We start from the raw sequence: 15,049 nt of genomic DNA on the forward strand, positions 1-15,049 counted from the left end.
TGGAGGATATGAAATGAAAATGTGTTTTACAGGATAAATTTTGCGATTTTACATGGAAATTTAACTTGATCGGGTCACCCGATCAAATTAAAATATCTGTGTGTTTTTGTCTTTCAATTAAATCCTATTCCAAATCATGGAATGGGCTGAAACTTTCAAGATATGTTCTTTGTCTGTAACTTTTGGATATCTAATCACTAAATTTATAAGATAAGTGCTTGAATGCCCATTTTCTAAATTTAAAACAAGCATCGCCGAGAGAGGGCGCTATATATCCAAGATTTGAATATTTGAAATTTTCTCAGAGAAGTGCAGTTGGAAAAATATCTAACGGTCTCTACACTTCAGTAAGACTGTCATATTAGATGATATTCGATTATCAATCACATTATTGACCCTTTACCAAAGCTATACACAGGCTTTAATCAATGTACTAGCCTAGACCTCATAAAACAATTGTCAATAACTGTTACTTACAAATTCACTCTCAGCCAATACAATGCCACCATTTCAGTAGCTTACAACAGTAAATTCATCACAGTAAGAATAGGAAATAGTCCCTCCCGCCCCTCTATTGATTGAACAAGCACACTATCAGTTTAGAATGGGCACAGTGAGGAAGAATCTCTCAAATACGGTACCATCAAATGGAAATATATCAAAGTAAAGAAAGTAAGGAGAGGAATTCTCTCCCATCTCCAAGTAAGGATCTTTACAATAATTTTTAAGAAAAGATCAAAGTAAACAATTCTTGCTAATTATCACCTGGTAATTTCATATTTGATTTGGTAGATTTACTAAGCACTCGCTCCCCCCCCTGCTTTTTTTGTTAATGATTTTTGTGTTGTACCTCATTTGATAAGGTACACATGTTAACATTTTTTAAAATGATATATATTGTAAGGTTGGCTGTTTGCAATGCTGCAGTAACATTTCTCCTGCGGTGCACACACGGCGAGTCAAAAACAGCCGTTTTATTATTTTCTTATTCAAACCACCTACGGTAGTTCATGGTCAGTCTGGGCAGTGAGACTGACCGCATCCATGAGCACATAGAAAAGAATGTGATGTTTAGATTTGTTCTTACAACATTGGCACAAATGGGAGGACAGTAGTCTCTCTTTGTATTAGCGGGGAAGGGATTTAGTTTAAGAAATTTGTTTGTTGTTCATTTCTTTACAAGATGGTTTTAGTGATTTTAGGCGCTTGGGTTCTGGCTATTGCTATGTATGCTAGGGGCCTGTATGTATCAAATCATATATTGTAACCCGCCCTTTTACATGACTGCATGAGGGGTTATATAGTCATCTGGGGTTATTTACAATTCTACATGAGCGCCTGGTTCATTCTGGCACATTCCTATATATACTTGTTTACTTCTCTCAAAATATTTTGTATTCTTAGTATATAAGTAGGTTGTTAAATTAATGCAGTCTCTATTAGTGAATCTTTAAGTTCTTTTATTCATTCCATGATTGAGCTTATACTCTATATTAACGTCTATAGTTTCAACCTTCTTGTCTAGAGATTGTTTAGCATTTATGCAGTTATGTTTGTACTTATCCCATTCAAATAATAGTAATAATAATGATAATAACAATAATAATAGTAATCATCATCGTCATCATCATTAAAATAAGAACAAGAATAAGAAGAGCAATATCTTCATCCTCTTAGTTTTTGGTCACCATTGCCGATATATTAACGCAAGTAGATCTAGTTTCTGATTGATGTTAGTAGCATAACCTTATCATAATCCTTTATTGGTATTATCCGAATATTTGTCGATATATTGTTTGTATATAGCTATTTGGATTGGAATGCCATGCCAGTAGGCTAGGATGGAATTCCTTGTTGGTGTGTTGATACCAGTGATTTATGTGTTATATGAATGTTTAACTGATGTATTGTCGAAGTAGTTGTGATTAAAAGAGGCAGTCCGTTTCACGAGTTTCAATCTTATAACATCTTCTACTTGCCTCCTGGCTCCTGTTTTACAGACTCATCTCAAGAACTATCTTTTCTTTGGTAACCAACCTCTAATTATTACGTGGGCTACATTTGGCGTAGTCGGCAGGATCGTGAACGGATTGCGAGTCTCTAAAACAAGGACGGCAATTTGCGAGGGAAGGACACACGACCGTGTTCCGACATCGACAGAGTCACAGAGGTCTGGATCAGAACTGGCAGCAACTCTGGAGTCTTGTTGATCAGAACTGGCATCTTCTGAGAAGGAATAGGAACCTTTATAAACTGATCTAACAAAAGTATTTTGTTTTAACTTAAGAATTGAGTTAATTGCTCTGGACTATCATTTGTATATATAATTCTTCCATTTTTTTCTTATGTACTATATGTTTAGCCTGATCTCCTGGTAGGATCTTTACTATCTTGAATTTAATAAGTAATAGTCCTCCAATTTATTTGTACGACGTTTTGGTGGTTTATTATTTTTTTCCCCTGATCATACCGAACCACAACTTCACTTTCCCACAATAACCTCGATTATCTATTGGAATTCACTTCATTCCTAGTATCTGATTTCTTACATTTAAATCAAAATCATAATGGCCACCCGAGCAGAAGCTGAGCTGAGTTTCGACTCTCCTCTTAACCTGACCACCCAGCCCGAGACGCAACAATCACCTGGAACCGCTGTAACTCAAGTAAGAGGAGTTCCAATTTTCAATGGGAAAGACTCCAAGATTTCAATTGAAGACTGGGTGCGAGACATCGAGTACTTTTTCATTGCAAGTCGCACACCAACCTCGCATCAATATTCGACGGTCGTTAGGAACCTGGGTGGGGAGGCAAGAAGGTTAGTACTCAACCTACCCCTGGAAGAGCAGACTGCGTCGGATGCCTTCACAGAGTTGAAGGCGGAGTATGGGGATTCCTACACGGATGACCCATTCGCCGCCTTCTACGAACGGGTGCAGAGAACAGGAGAGTCTGCGCAGTCCTAGCGATTGGACTGCAGTCGTTATTCCAGGGAATCGAGGGGGAATTCCCCACCGCCATTGGCGACATGCAGAGGGACTCATTCCTCTGCACCCAGTTCATGCGGGGCCTCAGAGATGAAGATCTCCGCACCCGACTAGCTCCAATGAGGCCCCGAATGATGACATATAGGAGTCTGCGGGAGGAGGTCAGGCGAATCTCGCGGAAGCGTCACCCGAAGAATTGAAGGCCTGCGGCCGCCTATTCCCAACAGGTCGCCCAGGATGACAGAAACCAGGCGCGGCTAAATCAAATTAGCAAAAACACAGAGGATGTGCTGCGTCTGGTTTCGAATATAAGAAAACAACAAGGCAAGACAAATGAGAGGGTGGCCTCCCTGGAAAAGCGCATCAGCGCAATAGAGATTCAAGTGCCTTCATCAGCCAACAGACCGTCAAAATGCTTCGAATAAGGGCAAAAAGGTCACTGGAGACGGAACTGCCCAAATAGGAGGCCGGCCCCATCCAGCAACGACCTAGCCAGGGGCCAAGGGGAAGAAATCTCCCAAGCAAGCCGTTTAAACGGATACGGCCCGCACTAGAGGTCGAGGAACAGAGTGCGGGCAAGGAAATCCAATATAACACGAGCAGTGCCCTATACCATGACCCTATTCCCATTGTTGGCCCCACAAATCTCAACACAGTAGTCATCAATGGTGTTCCCGTCCCAATGTTGGTTGATTCGGGATCGCAGGTGACTACTGTGTCGTCTTCCTTCATCGCCTCTCATCCATCCCTCGGTAAAGAACACCTATTTCTTCTCCTGTCCAGATAAACGGAGCTGGTAGTCACCCTTTGTCCCATGAAAGAATTGTCCTTATTGAGGTTGAGTGTCTTGGCCAAACTTACCCTCGAGTACCAGCCTTCATCGTTCCCCCAGGGAGCTACGGGCCTGGTATTGAAGCTCTAATAGGGACAAATCTCAGTAGATGGCAACATGGCACACTCTATCTCCAAGAAGTTTCCAGACAGAGCAGAGTATGGTCTGCTGCATGCTCTGCAGTAGAAAGACATCAACCAGGAGATGATAGGGAAAAACTGGGAGAAGCTGTCCATCGAGGCCGAAACAAGCGTATAGAGCCAGGAGTTGAGGTGGAGGTGATGTGCCAAGTAACAAGAACCTGCACAAGCTGTACAGCCTTGGTGGAACCTTTTCGACAGTCGACAAAAGGGACACGTTTGATGGTAGGCAGGACATTGGTGGATGTGTCACCAGGTGGGTTTGTCCGATTCAGGTGTGGAATGTTTCGGATCGACCAGTCACAATTGGCAAAAATGTCCCTCTCGCTCAGCTGTTTCTGGTCTGTGCCATTGAGGAAAACCCAGCGAGACAAGTCTCAACCCCACCCTGAACCCCTTCTTTCATTGGCAACACTTCAGCATCAATTCCAGACTTGGATTTGACCAATTCACCCATCTCTGAGGCAGAAAGGACGAGATTGGAAAATCTTCTCGCTCAATTCTCAGGCGTTTTCTCTCAATATGACTTTGACTATGGATGTGCCAAGGAGGTTGAACACGCTATCCCCCTTGTCGACGATGACCCGTTTTGCCTTCCATATCATCAGATACCGCCTGCCCAGTTCCAAGAGGTGAGGTAACACCTTCTAGAGATGGAACGAGCTGGGTCATCAAGAAGAGCCACAGCCCGTATGCATCACCAATCGTAGTGGTACAAAAAATGGACAGCTCCTAGCGTCTTTGCGTGGACTATCGTCACCTCAATAGTAAGACAAGGGGAGATGCTTTCCCCATGCCACGAATCGACGAGGCGCTGGATGGCCTGGGAAATGCAAAATATTTCACCACCCTTGACTTTACAAGTGGATACTGGCAAGTACAGGTTGCCGAGGAGGATCGACCGAAGACTGCCTTCACAACACCGATGGGACTCTTTGAATGTGTCCGCATGCCTTTGGTCTCCAGAACACCCCTGCAACATTCCAGAGGTTGATGACATCATGCCTAGGTGACCAGCAGTTTAATTCGCTGCTGATCTACCTGGATTATATGATCATCTTCTCCACCACATTTGAAGAGCATCTGGAATGACTGAAGTTAGTCCTTGGGCGACTACGTCAACAGGGTCTGAAACTCAAGCCAAGGAAATGTCACCTTCTCCAAACAAAGGTCAAGTACCTTGGTCATATCATCAGCCAGGAGGGTATTGAGACAGATCCGGAGAAGACTTCCTCGGTGAAAGACTGGCCGATCCCGAAGAACAGTCGAGACGTGCGGCGATTTCTAGGATTCACAGGATATTACCGGCGGTTTGTCCCTGGGTACGCAAAAGTAGCCAAGCCTCTGTTCCAACTTACTGAAGGTGGTGGATGACACAGGGGTGCTAGAAAACCTCTCCCTCCTCCTTTAACCGACAACAACCCATTTCTCTATGTAACCAGTTCAGCAAAACTTGATTCTACTGGGCAGCGGTGGGTGGCAGCCCTGGCTGATTTCGACTTAAGCGTGGAATACAGAAGTGGAAGACTCAACGCAGCAGCAGATGCACTCCCCAGGTTGCCGGAGGCCACAGCATCAATACAAGATGTTAAACAGACCAACTGCAATCTTGTCAGTGTCAGCAATATTGTGATCTCGGTACCACCCACCTGGATCTATTTGTCCTACAAGCCTCCAGCTAACTGCTGGACTTGCCAACTCAGACCGAATCGGGAACACCCTCCGTCGAGATGATCCCCCTAGAAACACTCGCTAGGCAACAAAGATCAGACCCCGATCTCTCCGAAATTTTCAAAAAGGACTTGTCGGACTTTTTTTAATAAAACAGTAAGGATTTGTTCATCACCATCAAGCAAAAGGGTCTTGAAACGTTCACAACAATGAGAAAGAAATTGGAATCAAAGAAACAATAAAGCAGACACAGGCAGACAAGAGCATGTTTGCAAAATTGTTCATTGCATCACGAAACTGTGATATAGGTATGCGAGATCTGATGAAATACATGCTTTTATCCTACCCATTAGCTTTGGATACAGACAATGGAACAACAAAGCCAGTCTACTTAGACATCTTGTATTCTAAAGTCAGGTTGAACTTAAACTTGGGTTTAAAGTTGTGGTTTAAGGTAGGGAAGCCAAAAGTATCAATTTTTTTTATTAAGTTGATAGTTTATGTCTACTGCACTCTTTCCTGATTCATCGAGGTTGGCAGGTCTGATAATGTTAGAATGATTGACGTTACAACAATTCACGGTCAGTTAGGAACTGATGTTTCAGATGCTTTAATAGGACTTCCTTGTTTTACTGGTTGCGATTCTGTAAGTGCTTTTTATGGGAAGGGCAAAATCAATGCCTTTAAGTGTTGGATGAACACCATAACATTGACACATTCCATAATTTAGGAGAGTATTATAATAATAAAGGATTTGTATAGCGCATGTATCCACCTTGCTAAGTGCTCAGGAGCTGCTAAATTACCCCGGCTAAGCTAAGTCTACCGATTCTGGTGCGCACAGCTTTTTTGAGTAATGACTTCCTGCCGGTACCCATTTACCTCACCTGGGTCAAGTGCAGCACAGTGTAGATAAATTTCTTGCTGAAGGAAAACACGCTATGGCTAGGATTCGAACTCACAACCCTCTGTTTGAAAGGCGAGAGTCAGAACCACTAGACCACGACGCCCCCACTATTATGAATTGTCTACAGAAATGTTTGAAAAATTGGAAGAGTTTGTCTGTGCCCTGTATGAAAGCAAGGAAGAAAAAGACATCAATGTTGTTCGTTATGACTTGTTCAGACTGGACTGCAAATTTGAAGACGCACTCCCTCCAAACGGACTCTTTGCACAAACACACATCAAACGAGCAAATTACCAGGCTACCATCCATAGAAGATCAACAGATTCTTCTGTAAATCCGCCTAGCCCTACAAGCAATGGTTGGAAGAAAGAAAATGACAGTCTTGTCATTAAATGGGGAAATCTCCCAACTGCACCAGGTAACTTCCGTCCACAATTGAAGTGCGGTTGCAGGAAAAGTGCCTGTAGCACACAACAATGTGAATGTTTAAAAAACAACATGCCGTGTACAGACAAGTGTAATTGTCAAGGATGCGAGAATCAAGGAATTGACAGTATGGAAGATGAAGAAGTAGGCTCTGAAGACTCAGACTGAATAAGGTCATGGTTATGATGTAAAACTGAAGGTTAGGCAGTATATTCTCCAACTACATGTATATATAAAATGCCCTTCTTAAGAAATGTAAACTATTGATGTTTGTATTAAACTACAAAATCACATTAGTTATTTGAATGCCATATACTGTAATTGCAAACAGGTTATATCTTTTAGCAAAAGTATTTCGTTAACAAGCGGTTATCCAGAGTCTAGACATCAAGGGCGTAGTTGGAAATCTCCCCGCCTGACGATCTTGGCGCGGACAGGTGGTCCAGTTTTAAACTTTGTTGACGAAAAATTATCGGCGAGGAGATTTCGTTCCTACCTCCTCACTTTTCTTGGTGGTGTTCAGAGTAGCAGGTCGTATTATTTTCTATCGCTTGTTTGATTATTTCCAATCCTACAAATTTTCATTTCCTACAAATTTCGACGCTTTGCTGGTATTACTCTTTTCTTGATTTAAGTTAGTTTCTTTGGACACTTTGCAGGATTTGAGTCTTATTAACTCGTCGTTTGTTTATTCTCCTTGCGCTACTACGACCTGCCTGATGTTTAATACATTCTAACTTTTGACAATTTTTCGAAATTCGTTGAATTTACCTCAGTACACCATCCCCTATGATCGGATTCCTCCTTTTTGACTTTTGTGAGTACTTGAATATACCACAGTTCATCATTATCCTGTCTGCCTGTTTTCTGTGCTCGGATTCTAAGTTTACTATAACTTTTGAGCGGCCTCTGTCTTTCAAAGTCATCTTTTGGAGTAGTTGAAAATGCCGAAAGTCAAACGGAAGAAAATAGGCTATCAAGCCTGCAACGCCTCGTCGCACGCGAAAGGCTGGGACTGGGAGTGCATCGTCCACCTTGGTCGTCAAAGAGGACGTCGCTGGAGCTGGCATGAGTAATATAAACGGTGAGTCTGTTACTGTAGGGGCTCCCTCGCCCATAGTTACCCCTCCCGGCGCTGCGCATAGTTCTGAGGCAACTCATAAAATTCAGGCGCCTTCAAATCCCCCCCGATACTCCGGTTACCCTCCCCATTTATGATGCTTCTGGCATTACCCCTCCGACACAGCCGGCTATGCTGAGCTGCGTATGCGATGAGCTGGGTAGTGAGGTTCCTCTTGGGATTAAAGAAAAGATTTGGAGTGGTGAATACTTTGATCTCGGTTTGCTGCTAAAAAGAGACGGCGCGCAGGTAGATTCCGCTCAATCATTCAGCCTCTGTTCTAGGGGGCTGCAGTAGTTTTGCGGCCACATAGCAAGCCCCCTGTGCTGTCTAATATTGAACAGTGGACATCAGCTTTTCTGATATTCGTGTCGATATATCTAGAGCATCATCCAGCTCGAGCTCGGGAATTATTAAAGTACATGGACATTGTACGTTCCATTGTTAGATATGGGGGGGGGGTCAATTGGCGGTCTTATGATGCGCAATTTCACCTCTGTTAGGTGCGTCACCCCTTTAGATCCTGGGCGTCAATCGACTCTGAACTATGGCTGACAATCGCAACAGCGAGCCACGGTTTTCAATATCCAGCCTCGTCATCCCTCGCCTCCAGGAGTCAGCCCTTTCGCCCATACGGGCGGGGAGCAAGCCGCATGCCCCCGTCTCGGCAATATGGTTCAAACCGCGTCGGCAGCCCCCGACCCCCACTGCTCTGTTACACATTCAATGACACCAGGTCATGCAGCCGAGTTAACTGCCATTTTCTGCACAGATGCAGTAACTGTTTAGCAACTTCCCATGGCGCCCACGCCTGCGTCAAACCCACCGCCGCCGCCAGTAGCAAACTGATGCCCGGCCCAAACACCAATTAATTTGAAATGCATGCTTCCTTTTCTTAATAAGTACGCCAGAGGCGTTGATGCCGCGCAACTTATTTCTGGGTTCCGATTCGGGTTCTCTCTTGGTTTCAATGGGATCCGTCACCCCGTTTCTTCACGAAATCTAAAATTGGCAGGGGAGCTTCCTAGTCACAAAATCGAATCCCAGCAGACAGTGTTGCGTCACTGCGAAACGCAAAAGAAGTTGACACTGAGACAATTGCAATCGCTTATCGGCAACCTTAACTTTGTGTGTAAAGCTGTTGCTCCAGGTAGGGCATTTCTTAGGCGTCTCATCGATTTGACTCGAGGCGTCCGCCGTCCGGAGCACCGAATTTGCATATTCAAAAGGGGCAAGAGCTGATTTACAGGCGTGGGCTCTGTTTTTATCCGAGTTTAATGGCACCGTCATGTTTTCTCATCCAAACTGGCGCTCAAATACCGAATTTCAGGTTTTCACCGATGGTGATCATAATTTTAAAAATGTTTCATGGCTCATGAATCATTATTACATAATTGTTATATATACTATACCATCACCTTTCATTTCTATGAATCAAAAGTGATTTGTTATGAAAATTTTGAAATGCAATTTATGAGGAAACTGCTAATTATGAGAATAGCAAAAAAATTAGAATAATCGTACATGCCTCCTAAAACTTGATTTCAATTTTGTGTTGCTTTCCTAGCATTTGTTTCAATGAATACCTATATGATACACAGGCGGTGGTGTGGATGGGATGAATGAGCAGGTGGGTTAGGTGTGGGCATAAGTTTGTGTGTTAACAATGGATGGGTGTGTGGGAATCGTGTGTGTTAATATAATGTGAGATGTGGGGGTTAAGCCTAGTGGGGGAACAGTGGTGTGATTCTCTAATATAAGTATAAGAAGCACTATAATTTCAATTTTCTCTAGTGCTTTCCAATTCATACCTGTAATTTATGCTGAAACATTTACAGGTAAATATGTAGATAACCTGATTTTTTTTAAATGAGGAATGCACATCTCTTTATTCAAATAGGGAATACAATGACCTTGAACATAACATTCTTTTTTGGTTTGCCTTAACAATATGTGATGGTTCAAAGGCACTGTCAAATTGTTTGCATAAATTCCTCATAAAAAATAGACATTGTGTAACGTGGGCAATCTAAAGATGAAGATTATTTACCTCATATTATGCAATGACATACTAGCAAGCTATTGATTGAAATTGTATCCAGCAATGTCATTAATAATGATACTGACATATATTGGCTTGGATTTGCATAAATTATTAATTTTTGGGGATGGCAAGAGGAAAAATTGAAATCAGCATTAAAAGTTACCCTACAACACTGATTTTGGCGTGGTTCAGTTTTGTGGACCACGAAACTAAAAAAACTAGGCACATTGTTACAGGTCAGCCCACAGGCTAGAAGTTTTATTCTCTACATCTATTGAGCTCTCTATTGCGCAAGACATACATGTGTGCTTTGGCACCTGTGATATCTATTCTATCCATCTTCTTGTAAAGTGTAAATATATTTTGTGGGATCGTGCAATACATGTACATGAGCGGCATCTGCCATAGTATTAAGTGTCATCCTAGCTCAGTGCCCTGTATTCATTTGCAGCTTTCATTCAAGGCATACCAAAGTAGGACACAACTTTGTCTATTTTCTATAGATATTAGGAGATCGGCTTTGCCAATTTCATAAACTGGTGACCCCGACGCGATCCTGATACCTTAATTTTTTTTTATCGCCTTCTATTAATTTCTCTCTCATTTCGCCATTATAGCTTCCTCTCGAGCTCTCACTTCGCTATTTTTGTCTAGCTTTCTCTTCTAATTTTTTAGTTCTTTTCAATCCTACAACATGACTACTTCTAATGTTTCCTCTACCCCTGAATCCCTTCTTTCTCCTGTTTCACCCTCTATTGCACCAGTAAGCATTAAGCTTCCACCATTCTGGACAAATGATCCAGAAATTTGGTTTGTCCAGGTGGAGGCCCAATTCCATACTAAGGGAATAAGCGTGGAGATCACAGAATTCAATTACGTGGTTGCCTCACTACAACAGGAGGAAGCTATGGAGGTGAGGGACATCATTACTGCTATTCCGAACGATAACCCATATCAGATATTGAAAGCTGCATTGGTCAAGTGAACGACTGTCTCCGAGCAGACGCGCCTCAATCGCCTGCTTTCAGGAGAGGAGCTCGGAGACAAATCGCCATCGCAACTCCTTCGGCAAATGCAGCAATTGATGGGGACGAGTAGAATGGAGGATTCAATTTTTCGGCAATTATTTTTGCAACGCTTGCCCACCAACGTGCAGGTCATCCTAACCGCGTCAAGTGATGGGGTGAGTTTGGTGGACTAAGCGGCACTAGCGGACAAAACTGTCGAAGTTGCCGGCCCTACTATCACATCCAATATATTCAATATCCATATCCTGCGCAACCTCCTCCACTCCCAGCGCACAAAGCTAATAAAGTCGACCAGCTCTCTGGGTAGGTTGCCCAGCTCACTGTGCAGGTCCAAGCGTTAACCGGCTCCATGCTGGAGAACTGGAGAGGTCGCAGTCGGCAGCGCAAGCAGAAAGACTCAAGCAAGCGCCAGTCGGTTTCGCGTAGCCTGCATCGCAGTGAGCAGCATGCGGGTGCCCAATGCTGATGTCACTGGAAGCATGGGAGCAGTGCTAAAAAGTGCATCAGTCCTTGCTCTTTCTCAAGACAGGCCCAGGGAAACAGTCCCGCCAAGGAATAGCGGCGACTAACCCCCTTGGCACAGCATGCAAGCTTCTCAGGTGAGTGATATAATGGACCAAACCCAAATGGATAAGTTTAATGGTACACTACCCTCTAACATTGCACATGAAAATGAGGTGGTGAGTCATTTAAAATTTTTGCAACTTTCCAATCATTAGAAAAACAAAGGAAGTTCTGATACAAAAACAAGACACAAAATTTAGGGTCTGGTTCATCATTTTTGAAAATGGATAAGGATCAAAACCATCTACAAAGATGGAGGAAATGTCACTTTTGAATGATATGAAGTGTATGGCCCGTACGTATTCTGAACACTGGTTTAAATTAAAGCTTGGTTTGAAGTTGTGGTTTAATTATGGAGAGCCAATTGGAGCACAAATCCCTAACAGTAGGGGAAGGCGGGGTAAGTTGTGACAGTTTTTGCTTTTTGCATGTTAGAATTGATATGATTAATAATCTTGTCGAAATAAGTACCTTGCCTTGAAATTTAATTCTTCTGAAATATTTTCCACCTATATATAACTTTCTATCCCCACACTGAAAGTCATCGTGACCTTTGAAAAAAACGATGTCAAATGGCTCAACTTGCCCCATATATGGGGTAAGTTTGAGCCACCTTCTGGGGTAAGTTGAGCCATCAAAACTATGTACAAAATGTATGGGGGAGAACCAGCATGTCAATTTTTTGTTTAAAGCTTTTCACTTGCTAATTCTCTATAAATACTAATATCCTGTAAAAGGAAAAGAGCAGTCATGTAAATTTGCTCCTTTCAGCCTGCATTTCAATCAATTCTTATGGTTTGTTTGTTTTTTAAGATACATTACCATAGGAATTACCATGACTCAACTTGCCCCATGCTGTTTGGCTCAACTTACCCCAGTCCGAACTTAGTGCGATAATTTTGTATCCACACATTTATTATGCATCCATCATATAAAAGACTATGACAAGAATGAAGATCCATACCTGGACTAATAATGTTGTTATCATGTCTTTATTATATTTAAAGACGTGTGTATTTATAAAGCACTTATCTATTTCACACTCTTTTTTACTTTTTTGGCTGAAATTCATATTTTTCCCTCTAAAAAACTACTTTTTGTTTCAAAGTTGGAAACAATGTGGTGGGGTTAGGGGTTATGCTATGGGTCATCAATACATGACACCACCACAATGTCTGACACATTCATTATTGGCCTGGGGCTGGTGGCTCAACTTGCCCCGATGCTCAACTTACCCCGCCTTCCCCTACTTATCCGATTTATCAACTCATTCGAAACTCAAATCATATTCATAGTTATCTGGGAATGAAGACTGAAGTATTTTTCTTTATCATGAAAGTGAAAGGGAAAAAAAAGAGTAAACATAACAAAGGTACAATATAAACTGAATTTTTGGCTCCCCATAATTTCAGCAGACTTGAACCATGGAGGAGAAAAAGACAAATACTAGTGACACCAACAGAAAAAAAGAAAGAAAAAACCTGTGTCAAGCGAAGCTGTCGTGAAAGCATGGGATTTTGACTGGCTGGAGTGGAGTGCTCCTCTGACAGGGCTCTCCTGGGGGGCGTTTCATCAACATTTTTGTCTGACAAGTTGTCAGATCTGACATCTTTCCTTGATTCTGATTGGCTGAGAGGCACTGTTGCTATAGTAACTGTCGGATAGAATGGGACTTGTCGGATAAAACGTCCGACAAGTCCTTTCATGAAACGCTCTCCAGGTCAACTGCCAGGCATGCTGATCCCACCACCCCAAAACATGAAGAACAATTACAGAGGATCCGTGACCAATTATCCTTTCATTTGCGGGAGAAAGAACACAAAAAAAGTTTTCAGCTGTCCGAAACAGCCAGAGAGAGGGACAGGTCTTTGCAAATAGTAAGTGGACTTTACTTGTTGAGTTGAGCGAATTCCAAACGATAGATATAGAATAACAAGCTCACTTATGAATGCTTTCATTTCTGATCTCATCCAAACGGCTCATTGACACGGGTGTAAAGATGATTCCAATGACTAGCAAGAGTTAAAGGGTCATCTCAGAAATATACATGACTCTGATCTAACCTATAAATGCAGGAGACGTGACTTAGAAAATGAAGAAGGAAAAAATCCTTATTAGGAAGTACAGACGGCAGCAAGGGATAAAGGGAAGGAAATAAGATATAACAAATATGATGAAGCCTCAATAATATTTCTTCGAAGGAGTGATGCCAAGGAGCTTCAAATGAGGAGGAAGGAGGAAAAGAAAGAGTTGTGCTGTGCACTGGTCACATCAACCCTACTGGGGGATAAAGCCTCGATGAGATTCCTTTGAAGGATAAAGGCCAAGGAGCCTTGATAAAGTTTCTTCAAGGGATGGAGGCCAAGAAGTGCTGTGTGCTGGTTGCATCAACATTGGGGCCTTTGAGATAAAACTGACCTCGAAACTCAGTTGGATTTGTTTGGAAGACTGTGAGTTATAGTAACAGGTCTACTCGGAGATAAGCTATTGTCATAATGGTTGCATGTAAGATACCATGTTTGGAATGTGATAGCTATTAAATGTACATAACTTATCAACTTATAATAATTTTAACTTCTTTTTAGTAGAGCAAAAAAGATTTCTATGACCTGAGCTCAATGTAAAGAGATGTACAAATGCTGAAATTATGTGAACTACAACTATATTCCACAAACCCAAGATCAAACTATTTTGAGAATGTCACACCCGAGGAGGGATATGCCCATGCCTATCCCTTTTCTTATATGCCTTGGTTGCAGAATTACAGTAAGTCAAATTATAACCCAAAACATTTTATCAAATGAGTGCATTCATAGCTCTTATTTCACAACTCTTTGGCAACATGTGGTTGATATGTCAAACTAACAAATACTACCATAACATATATTTCAAGAGTGAGCAAAATATACAATTGAATAATCCAATTTCTATGTATCTTTCAGCATATTTTGCACTGTCTCAGACCCACTCCATAATATCAGAAGTGGATATCTATACAATCTGAAATAGGTAATGTGTTTAACACTTAACACTGTTATTCAACACTATTCCTTGCTCAATCATTTCTAGTCTTCAATATTTATATTATATTGGATGGCTCAGAATGGAATACCAGAACTATTCCAAGAGTTCGGGAAAATATTCCACGAATCACAGATGAGTGGGATATTGGCCCTAACGAGTGGAATATTTCTGGTATTTTATGAAATAAAGCCATCCAATATAATCATTATCATCTATCCCGCCCCCCATAAAAAAAGCGGGAGCAATTTTATTTAACAAGTCATATCACATTATGCCATTATCACTTCACAGGATCAATTTTGGTCG

The sequence above is a fragment of the Lytechinus variegatus genome, chromosome 14, assembly GCF_018143015.1.
Source record: "Lytechinus variegatus isolate NC3 chromosome 14, Lvar_3.0, whole genome shotgun sequence".
In the NCBI taxonomy this organism is placed as follows: domain Eukaryota; kingdom Metazoa; phylum Echinodermata; class Echinoidea; order Temnopleuroida; family Toxopneustidae; genus Lytechinus; species Lytechinus variegatus.